This window comes from Puma concolor, chromosome A1, assembly GCF_028749965.1.
Source record: "Puma concolor isolate L17-30 chromosome A1, mPumCon1.1.hap2, whole genome shotgun sequence".
Lineage (NCBI taxonomy): Eukaryota > Metazoa > Chordata > Mammalia > Carnivora > Felidae > Puma > Puma concolor.
Window position 1 is genome coordinate 1,613,204 of NC_141667.1, and position 8,432 is coordinate 1,621,635.

At 57.0% G+C, this 8,432-nt stretch overlaps 1 long non-coding RNA gene across 1 annotated transcript; it reads right to left on the reverse strand.

Annotated features, from left to right (window-relative positions):
- Positions 1-333: 333 nt before the first annotated feature.
- Positions 334-7,822, reverse strand: LOC147583984 (uncharacterized). Its single transcript, XR_015255054.1, has 3 exons — positions 7,750-7,822; positions 1,791-2,153; positions 334-689 (listed from the first exon to the last, which is right to left on the reverse strand). It is a non-coding gene; the product is annotated as an uncharacterized LOC147583984 (long non-coding RNA).
- Positions 7,823-8,432: the final 610 nt, after the last annotated feature.

Genomic DNA, 8,432 nt, shown 5'->3' on the forward strand with positions numbered 1-8,432 from the left:
CTCGGAGGAAAGACGTCCGGACCCTCGGACAGCACCCTGGTTTCCTCTCCAGACGTGTGGCCATTGGGTATCATTCTCCCAGCTCAGCACAGGAAAACGAGGTGTGTGTTTATACTATTAAGACACCGTTTTGTACTGGGCGCCTGGGTGGCTCAGTCCGACTTCTGCTGAGGTCATGATCTCGTGGTTGTGAGTTCAGGACCCACATCGGGCTCTGTGCTGACGGCTCAGAGCCTGGAGCCTGATTTGGCTTCTGTGTCCCCCTCTCCCTCTGCCCCTCCCCTGCTCACATGCTGTGTCTCTCTCTCCCTCAAAAATAAGTAAACATTAAAAAAAAAAACTTAACAAAAACATTGTTTTCTATGGTACATTAAAACTTGATCATAACATTGTGGCCACGTTTGCATTCCGTGTCTTAAAACAACATGAAAAAATGTGCAAACAGAGGAGTCAGTACCCCCCGGGGCAGGGGATGACCACAGCTGTGACCTAAGGGGACCGAGCCTGGCTGTGTTAGTGTCCAGTTCAGTCTTCTGCCAGAACCAGGCGCGGAATGGGGATGCCACCATGGAGTCCTTGGCACGTTTAGAAGAATCCTTAACGATCCAGAAAGGTGTGCAAGGGAGACTCCAGCAGTGATGAAAGCTTGCTTCTGGCTTCCGTGTCTCCGTGGCAAACGGGACGGTGGCCTGTTTCAAGAAGAGACAGATGTTACTGTGGCTCCCGACAATCTTCTCCGAGAACAGACGAGCGGGACAACGTGCCTGGTCTGGAGAGAAGGTGGACCCTCTCTGACCCTCATCCGGGCAGCCCCACTCTGCCCGTGCCGACTAGAAACACAGAACCTGCCCGTCCTCGTGTCCCCCACAGCATACTGAGGGAAAGTGAGACAGGGAGCCTTGCGGCGTTCCAGTGGAATCCGCGTCTTTGGATTTCCACCACTGTCGGCGAAACACCGCGAGTGTCCGTGCGGAGCTACTGTCGTGTCAGGAAGCTCTCCTCTTCCACCTGACGGTGCTGTCGCCTGCTTCTCACACTTCCCACGTGGGAGGAGACCACACAGTGAAGGGCCGGGCAGCGGGACCCAGAGAGCTGGGCCAGGAGAGTGCCCTCGCCCCCCTCCGTGGATTTAAAGCCAATAGCTTTTCTGGAACAGTTAGTGTGTGTCCGGACCTTTACGGGGTGCGGTGAGGCACCGACAGGCATAGAGCAAAGTCCCCGCTTTCAAGGTGCAGCCAGGGGTGGCATATCAGGACGGAGTGGGGAGCGTCACGCCTGCAGGCATCTCAGACCCAGGAGGACTCGGGAAGGGGTACGATCTGCACGACGCATGTGCTGCCGAGCCCGGGCACTCGGAAGGAAGTGCAGCGTGGCCCGAGTCAGGAGTGCGCGTGGACGTGACACGAAGGACATCAGACACGGGACACCCCACAGGAATGGGACGTGGCACCGGGAAGTGGTGGGAAATGTACTTAGGTAAACAGGGCCAGGGAGGGAGGCTGTGAAAGCCGGAAGAAATGTGATTTCAAACAAGCAAGGGCCTTTGAAAGCACTTTGGGAGGAGGTGATGTGTGTGTCAGGGCTGTGCAGGATGGTTCTGGAGGGAAGAGGCAAATGAGGACGACCCGGGGTGACCCGTGGAGAGCCCGGTGGGGATGTCCTGTGTGAGGACCCCGCACGGTGCTGGACAGAGACTCTCCTGGGTCTCCCCACTTAGCCGTACGTGAGTGCCCTTCTGTCCCAAAGTTCACGAACCTAGGGGCCCAAAATGATGATGTACGAAGACTAACCCATTCAAAAAACGAAATCTAAGTGAAACGTGAGTCGCATTTTCGCTTCAATGAACTGGAATGGGTGACCGTTTTCGTGAGAAATGACTCTCTTGCCAAACGTCAGCTTCGTAAAGTTTCCAGTTAGGAAACGGTGTCCTTCGCGAGGGAAGGACTCTTCACCTAACACCTCAGCCCAAGTGGGAACACGCAGTTACCACCCTGAGCAAGTCTGCAGGGGCTGGAGGGAGGGAGGAGGCTCTGGGTCCACAGGGGCCAGGCGACAGCCCGTCTCTGGTTCTTGAATTGGATCTTGAGTCCTCTGCACATTGGGCACACGTGCACCCGGATGCAAGCAGCCCTGGGACCTTCTCTTCCCAGAACCTGGAATCAGGAAACAATATGTGATACAAGACTATTTGGGAGAAACAGTGTGTAAACATTCACTGTAAACGTGGCGGATGGCACCGTGGACGGGCTCACAGGACTGGGGACGTTTTGTTCATCTGCCTGTAGTCTCCAAAGCAATATCTCTTTGAAATGTGTGGGTATAACTTTCGGAGTTTGGATCGCACAGACAATTTAGGTCCATTAGAACCCTCCTCTCCCTCAAATGCACCTGGAAATGATAAAAAAAAAAAATCCAGCTGCCTATTTTGAGTAACGTTGGCAAAGTTTTCCAAGATGTTTACAGCGTAGCTAGTACGCCTTCACAGAGGGATGTGTTTTCGACACGAGCGCGTGGAATTAAGGTGCGGGATCGCCGCTCACGGAGCCACAATTAAAAAGCAAGACCTTGCCAGGAGTGCTCTCACTGCTGCTTTGAAACACATCAAGCAAACATTCTAGAAACAAAAGGGACTCACACAGCTTCCCAGAAATGCTTCTGAGCACTTGGAAAACTACACATCAAAGACGACATGTGGGACTCTTTTTGCCTCTTGAACTAGCAGAAAGCTTTTCATTGGAAGGCTTCAGATGCTTTATAAATGTGGACTCGTGTGTTTGTCTACGCAGCCGTGCACTAGAGGCAGTCTCCTGCCGGAGCACAGGGACGCGGCCTGGAAACGAACGGTGGCAAGAACCACGCGGAGCCGGAGGCTTTGGGAAGTGCGTGTGCCTGCACGTGTGTGTGTGTGTGTGTGTGTGTCAATGCGTGCGAGTGCGTGTTGGTGCAGGAAGGTTCAAACGGGACCAACCCTCAGGATATCTACAGTCACCACCTCGTAAGGCCCCCCCCCCCCCCTTACAGCGTGTGAGTCTGGTGCAAGTTAGGGAAAGAAAATGATGCTTCTGTTCCGATGGATACACATGCACTTTCTTTCTTCCCACGACCTGCTTCAGTTGGCCGTAATGAGCAGAACCCCAGTATCCAGCCCTGACCCTGCAGACTCAGGGGCCCTTTGGAACCAACAGGGGTGAGGAGAGCCCAATTCTCTATCACTAGAGGCAAGAGAAAATGGAGAAGTGACCAGTGTGAAGCACCCACTTCCGCCACAATATTCCAAATCAAGATCTGAGTGCACAATCCAATCAAATGTCAGCCACTCCCAAGGAGCAGGCTGAAATTACAATCTTCGTAATAAGGCCGGACTAAGGCTCAGAAACCTGCGTGACTCAGCAGGCATCTCTTGGGGACTTTGGCACAGCTCTCCACTCACACCCGCCCACGGAGGGCAGAGTTTAGATCTGTTGGGTCACCGTGTACACGTGGCATACTCTTCACCAAATCGATCTGCATCAGTTGAACAGGCACATGATTAAAGCAGAGGAGAAGATCTCAGGATGCCCAGAACTCCTTGCTAGAAGCTCCAGGGAAGCCCTCTCTGAGCTTGTCCGTCTACTCTAGTAGCTTGAATCCAGGTGGAGAAGGGGCAAAATCACGGAGGAACAGTCTGGCTCATCGCGGGCACTTCCGGGGTCCTGGTTCTGCTGGATGAGCTTTGCAGAACCCCATTTTAGCTTGGGGGCTACAGCAGCTGAATGGTTAAATCGTGGCCGATCTAGGAGAGAGTCATCTGCCGAGATGGTGAGCACGGGCCTTTGGGGGCCCCCGTGAGGGGACCTTCGAGTATCTGACAACAGAGCAGCGATACACAAAATTAGTCAGGTAAGAGGAGGCCAAGTCAGGCCGGGTTGCGAAGGCACGTTCCTCTCCACCTGTCTTTGATCGTTGACTTCAACGGGTGCTCTTGGAGGGAAGAAACACACAGAGAAGAAGGGTGTCCCACGCAGGACATCCATAATTAAAGCCGGCTTCAATGGAAGTGCCTCCTCGCCCTCGCATGAAGCTTTGTCATACTGCAGGAAGCGTGGCCGTGCGGCGTAAAGAAAAGTTAAACAGTTGTCAGCGGAGAGCAGATGAGGCTTTATTGAATCCCTGCATTACTAATGCATGAAGAGGTGCCTTGCTAAGCACCAGAGATACAATCACGCTTTTAATCATTGTACAAGTTTTATTACCAATAGCCCCATTAAACAAAAGGAACAGGGTAGACTTTCTCCAGGGCGGGAGCTCAGGTGGTGCTGGGGAAATCGGTGACCCGGGGTCACTGGGATGCCAGCGATCGGGCCGAGGGTCATCTCGGTACAGAAAGAGGGCTAGTGTTACCAGCTGCAGGACAGAGAGGAGGTGAGGCTTCAGGCTCCCCTCCGCCCAGGGCCAGGGCCAGGGTCAGGGGCAGGCCGCCCTGGCAGGTAGCCCTGTCGCAAAACTCCAGGCAGCAGCCAGCACACGCCTCCCCCCAGGGACAGTTGGAGAACGGGCTTCTGCCCTGCGGTGACTCACATGGGGGTCAGGGCGTTGGGGTGAGAATAGGCTCATCCCCACCGGTCAGGCTGATGGTTTTGCCTCCATCGGGCTGAGCTCCGTCGGCACCCAGGGGGACCCAGGCAAGCAAGGCACTTGCCTTGGGCACCAACCATCTCAGTCATCGAGAGAGAGAATTTTCAACGTGGTATTTTAGAAAATGAAAATTAATGCAAACCAACGTGCGTCTTAACAAAGTACCACCTTTGTAAACAGGTAGGACGGGGACCAGGACCCAGCGGGTACCTGCCAGCGCCCAGGGCCGGAGGAGAAGTCAGCAATACTGATCCTGTGTTTGTGTTTTGTCTGCCTCGGGTTTTTGCGTGGATTTTGACCTTCTCAAGGATTGCGTTATAATATGACCTATCTCCACGCCTGGGTGTTTGCCCCTGCATACCGCGGGGGGCACTGTGTCCCCCCAGCACACTCCTACATGAAGTCGTAACTCCCAGGACCTCAGACGGTGACTTGATCTGAAAAAAAGGCCACCGCAAGTGTCATTGGTTAGGACGAGTTGAGCTGGACTGATGGGCCCCGACCCCTCGTAAGAAGGGCAGTGTGGACCCAGACGCAGAGAAGCAGGTGACCGTGACGGCACACACGGGGGTGGTGGCTTCACAAGCTAAGGGGCACCCAGGTGGCCGGAGGCCACCGGCAGCTGGACAGAGACGTGCAACAGACGCCCCTCGGAGTCTCAGAAGGACCCGGCCCCGCCCACACGTAGCTGCAGATTTCCGGTGTCCAGAGCCGTGACGCGAATTCTGTTCTTCTGAGCTGCTGGGTCTGGGCTGCCTTGTGCACGAAGCGTGTGCTTTCCTCTGCTCACCCCGGGCCGGGCCCGTCCCCCGCCTGCTCTCCCCTGGCGCCTGGCTTCAGGGAGGGACACGGGCATGTTCACAGGGCGCTGGGCACAGGGGCGGGGCGGGGAGGCCCGGCAGCAGCCTCAGCAGGCAGCGCCCACCCACAAGCGCTTACATTCAGTGTGCCCCAGCCCGGAAGTGGTGGTGAGATGGCCCAGCCCCGGAAGTGATGGTGAGATACCCAACCCCAGCCCCGGAAGTGGTGGCGAGATGCCCAGCCACAGCCCTAGAAGTGGTGCCTAGGTGCCCCCAGCCCCAGAAGTGGTGCCTAGGTGCCCCCAGCCCCGGAAGTGGTGAGAAGATGCCCAACCCCAGCCCCGGAAGTGATGGTGAGATGCCCAGCCCCAGTCCCAGAAGTGGTGCCTAGGTGCCCTCAGCCCCGGAAGTGGTGGGGAGATGGCCCAGCCACGGAAGTGGTGAGGAGATGCCCAACCCCAGTCCCGGAAGTGATGGTGAGATGCCCAGCCCCAGTCCCAGAAGTGGTGCCTAGGTGCCCTCAGCCCAGGAAGTGGTGGGGAGATGGCCCAGCCACGGAAGTGGTGAGGAGATGCCCAACCCCAGTCCCGGAAGTGATGGCGAGATGCCCAGCCCCAGCCCTAGAAGTGGTGCCTAGGTGCCCTCAGCCCCGGAAGTGGTGGGGAGATGGCCCAGCCCCGGAAGTGGTGAGGAGATGCCCAACCCCAGCCCCAGAAGTGATAGTGAGATGCCGAGCCCATGGTGAGTGTTACTGCTCAGGCCCTGGCACCGAGAAGGAGTCGGTGAAGCCCACCTTTCTTATGCCCCGAGAAGATGAGGCACACCTGTGCCCCCAAGGGCAGCCGCGGGAGCGTGTCACCGTGTTGGCTGACCCAGGTGCTGCTGCCAGAGGACTGGAGGGGCCAGCAGAGCCTTACTGGGCCTGTCTTTCACAACCTCCTGGGACCGTACCTGCCTCCACGTGTAAGACGCAGGTAAGGACAGGGAACATCCGGGTTTTGGCGTGAGACTCAGCACATTGCTTGCGAATGCATTTTGCTCACAGGCTCCTGGATGGAGCCAGTGTGGCGAAGAGGAGGTTCCACAGTGCAGAGGAAGGCTAGAAGGAAGCCAGTGGCCTCGTGAGATACCCAGGTGGTGTCAGGGCCGCGTCCCCACACAGCACGTGGCCGCCACGCACCCTCTCACCTTGCGCCTTGTGATGAGCCCCCTGGGCCCCCACCCCCGCTCACCCCTGGGTTTAAAACAAAGCAGAGAAAGCAGAGGCAGCCCTGCGAATCCACATACTCCCTGAGTCTGGAGGGGGGCATGGCCACAGCAGACCCTTGGGTCACAAAGCCAGAGCCCGGCCTCCCCACTGACCCGGCTACAGGGCAGCAGGTGAGGACCCCTGCTCGGCCTCTCTTCTGTCAGGCCCTCCTGGGTCACAAGGTTGGAAAATGAAGAAACAGAGAGGTTTGCGCCCCCCGCTCGGAAACAAAACGTGCTCTCCCCGCTGGGGCTTGACTCGGCCTCTGTCTCCAGGGAGTCGCTCAGATTTACTCTGACCGCCAGGTGTGGGGCCTTTCTCTGCCCAGTCACTGGGGCCTTGGGACCTTTTCCGGGAGGAGATGGGGGGTGGCTCCTGGAGGCATCTCTAGCCCAGAGCAGACTGAGCTCATCCTTCCAGGGGCCCCTCCCCGACCCTGCCTCCGCCCCACCATGCCGGTCCCCCCACCGCCTCCCAGGGCCCGTGAGTCCCTCTGTAGGGGAGAGGCTCTGCTCTCAGTGTTTTCCCCATAGGGCCGGGGGGAGGACCTATGACCCTTGCCCACACCTCCCTGACTTCCAGCCTCCTAGGAAGAGCGTGTAAACCCAAGTTGACTTGTCTGTCCCCCATAATTGGCCTTGGCAGTCTCCAAATTAGGTATAAAATTTGGTTTTCTCCATCAGGATCCCCAGATTCCCACTACTCGCCTTTGTGGTCAGGAGGCTGTTTTTAGTGGTGCTGGATACCAATTTCCTTCTCATTACGATTTGTTCTCGTGTCCAGGGTCAGAATGATGGCCCAGAGCTGTGTTCCGAGTGTCATGACTGCAGCAGGATCCAGAGCCATTACTCCCGTTCGCAGGGTCCGGAACAAGGGGCAGGGCCCCCACCCCGTGCTCTGGGTCCGTCAAGCTCGCGGCACCGAGACAGATGCTTGGCCCGACACCTGCTGTCCCTCGCAAAGGCTGACTTACTGCGTTGTTGCAAATACGGGGTTATGTCTGCCTTTCCGCTTCTGGATCAAGCTAAGTGTTGTGCATTTTATGCCAAATTGGTAATTTGTTCTGTCCTTTTCATGTGCTCTTACCGTGTATCCTGAGCTAAGCCCCTCTTGGGCTCTTCACTCTGAAAGAGGGCTGCTGTTTTCCCGGATATCTGGCCGCCAGTGTGTGACCTTCAACAGGAGCCTTGCAAGTTTGCTCATTAACCGGATCCGTGTCACGGGAGCTGGGAGGTGGGGACACCTCTAACTGGGACAGAGTGTGGGAACCACCACCTGCTAATGGTTCCTGAAGGAAGCAGTTGGGGGGGGGGGGTGCTGGGATGATTCAAACAGGTGGCAAGAGAGGAGTCCTCTCAGAGAGGAAGTGAGGTGTGACGGGTGCTGCCTCGGACCGGCGGGCTGTGTCCCCACCTGGGGGTGAGCCTCGTGCACGTCCTGCCCACGTCGGTAAAGCTGCTGGGATATGGGCACAGACGGCAGCTGGCCTTCAACCCCGCGCTCGGCACCCGCCCCCACTACACCGGCCCCGGGCCTGGATGCAGAAGGCACGCTGTCCTTCACTTCCCTGCACTGCCTACGACAGCGACTGCCTACGCCAGTGACGAGGACTTGATGTCCGGTAAACATGTCCGTGAATCAGCCTGTGCCGCCTTGGGGTGGGAAAGAAGGAACATATGCAGGCAAGAGAAAGCGTGGATGATGTTCCTCTGTTCTGGGTGACCCACGGCTAGGCTGCTGTAGAAATCTAGAGATGGGTGCTTTGGAAT